Source organism: Scyliorhinus canicula, chromosome 1 (genome assembly GCF_902713615.1).
Source record: "Scyliorhinus canicula chromosome 1, sScyCan1.1, whole genome shotgun sequence".
In the NCBI taxonomy this organism is placed as follows: domain Eukaryota; kingdom Metazoa; phylum Chordata; class Chondrichthyes; order Carcharhiniformes; family Scyliorhinidae; genus Scyliorhinus; species Scyliorhinus canicula.
In genome coordinates, this window is record NC_052146.1 from 6,059,542 (window position 1) to 6,062,510 (window position 2,969).

The window sequence follows — 2,969 nt, forward strand, 5'->3', positions numbered from 1 at the left end:
GGGTCAGTACTGAGGGAGTGCCGCACTGTCAGAGTGTCAGTACTGAGGGAGTGTCGCACTGTCAGAGGGTCAGTACTGAGGTAGTGCTCCACTGTCAGAAGGTCAGTACTGAGGGAGTGCGGCACTGTCAGAGGGTCAGTACTGAGGGAGTGCTGCACTGTCAGAGGGTCAGTACTGAGGGAGTGCCGCACTGTCAGAGTGTCAGTACTGAGGGAGTGTCGCACTGTCAGAGGGTCAGTACTGAGGGAGTGCTGCACTGTCAGAGGGTCAGTGCTGAGGGAGTGCTGCACTGTCAGAGGGTCAGTACTGAGGGAGTGTCGCACTGTCAGAGGGTCAGTACTGAGGTAGTGCTCCACTGTCAGAAGGTCAGTACTGAGGGAGTGCGGCACTGTCAGAGGGTCAGTACTGAGGGAATGCTGCACTGTCAGAGGGTCAGTACTGAGGGACTTGTGCACTGTCAGAGGGTCAGTACTGAGGGAGTGCTGCACTGTCAGAGGGTCAGTACTGAGGGAGGGCTGTACTGTCAGAGGGTCAGTACTGAGGGAGGGCCGCACTGTCAGAAGGTCAGTACTGAGGGAGTGCGGCACTGCCAGAGGGTCAGTACTGAGGGAGTGCCGCACTGTCAGAGAGTCAGTACTGAGGGAGTGCTGCACTGTCAGAAGGTCAGTACTGAGGGAGTGCGGCACTGTCAGACGGTCAGTACTGAGGGAGTGCTCCACTGTCAGAAGGTCAGTACTGAGGGAGTGCGGCACTGTCAGAGGGTCAGTACTGAGGGAGTGCCGCACTGTCAGAGGGTCAGTACTGAGGGAGTGTCGCACTGTCAGAGGGTCAGTACTGAGGTAGTGCTCCACTGTCAGAAGGTCAGTACTGAGGGAGTGCGGCATTGTCAGAGGGTCAGTACTGAGGGAGTGCTGCACTGTCAGAGGGTCAGTACTGAGGGAGTGCCGCACTGTCAGAGTGTCAGTACTGAGGGAGTGTCGCACTGTCAGAGGGTCAGTACTGAGGGAGTGCTGCACTGTCAGAGGGTCAGTGCTGAGGGAGTGCTGCACTGTCAGAGGGTCAGTACTGAGGGAGAGCCGCACTGTCAGAGAGTCAGTACTGAGGGAGTGCCGCACTGTCAGAGGGTCAGTACTGAGGGAGTGCCACACTGTCAGAGGGTCAGTACTGAGGGAGTGCTGTACTGTCAGAGTGTCAGAACTGAGGGAGTGCCGCACTGTCAGAGGGTCAGTACTGAGGGAGTGCTTCACTGTCAGAGGGTCAGTACTGAGGGATTGCTGCACTGTCAGAGGGTCAGTACTGAGGGAGTGCGGCACTGTCAGAGGGTCAGTACTGAGGGAGTGCTGTACTGTCAGAGGGTCAGTACTGAGGGAGTGCTGTACTGTCAGAGGGTCAGTACTGAGGGAGTGCGGCACTGTCAGAGGGTCAGTACTGAGGGAGTGCTGTTCTGTCAGAGGGTCAGTACTGAGGGAGTGCTGTACTGTCAGAGGGTCAGTACTGAGGGAGTGCGGCACTGTCAGAGGGTCAGTACTGAGGGAGTGCTGCACTGTCAGAGGGTCAGTACTGAGGGAGTGCCGCACTGTCAGAGGGTCAGTACTGAGGGAGTGCTGCACTGTCAGAGGGTCAGTACCGATGGAGCGCTGCACTGTCAGAGGGTCAGTACTGAGGGACTGCTGCACTGTCAGAGGGTCAGTACTGAGGGAGGGCCGCACTGTCAGAGGGTCAGTACTGAGGGAGTGTCACATTTGCCACATTACAACAATGACTACACTTCAAAGTGACTGCATTCTTTGTAAGACGGTCCTGAGGTTGTGAAAGGCGCTATAGAAATGCAAGTCTTTATCTTCTCCAGTGAGATCCCGATTTGCTCGGTATTGCATCGCGGGGGCAGCACAGTGGCACAGTGGTTAGCATTGCTGCCTACGGCGCTGAGGACCCGGGTTCGAATCCCGGCCCTGGGTCACTGTCCGTGAGGAGTTTGCACATTCTCCCCGTGTCTGCGTGGGTTTCACCCCCACAACCCAAAGATGTGCAGGATAGGTAGATTGGCCATTCTAAATTGCCCCTTAATTGGAAAAAATAATTGGGTACTCTAAATTTATTAAAAAAAAAGGTATTGCATCGCAACCTCCCTTCACATAATCATAGAATCCCTGCAGGCAGAAGGAGGCAATCCGGCCCATCGAGTCAGCATCGACCTTCTGAAAAGGCACCCGACCTTGGCCCCCCCCGCCCTATTCCCGCAAACCCACCTCACCGGCACATCTTTGGATGTCTCAGTGATGTCAGATATTTAACCACAGACACGATTGTGGTCAGAATGATTCAACGTGACCTTTATGTCAAGCCCAAAAACTATGCCTGACTGAAGTTGACATTTCGAGGCAATTTAACATTTGCTGCAGTTAAGGACTCTTACATTCCGGCTGAGCAGACAGATAAAATTGTCATTATCCGAGGGGACTGTTGGCTTTGGTTGAATGTAACACTCTGCAGAGCTCTTTCTAATTATTGCGTACTGAGCCCAGCTTCCCGAACATTGGTGAGAAGCAGATTTTTGATTAAAACACAAGCCGAGAGAAACAGAATAGAAATGTTTTGTAATAACAGCATGTGGATCTGAAGACACCAATAATTTATCAGGTTGAAAGTGTTTCCTATGTCCACAGTTTTACCAGAGTTTACTCAATTTGAAACGCAACCTGTTCAAGTAAAGGTTACACATTCATATGTTAATGAATGAATGAAATGAATGAAAATCGCTTATTGTCATGAGTAGGCTTCAATGAAGTTACTGTAAAAAGCCCCTAGTCGCCACATTCCGGCGCCTGTTCGGGGAGGCTGGTACAGGAATTGAACCGTGCTGCTGGCCTGCTTTGGTCTGCTTTAAAAGCCAGCGATTTAGCCCAGGGTGCTAAACCAGCCAGTGTAACATACAGTGTCATTTTTAAATCATCATGAAAGACCTGTTC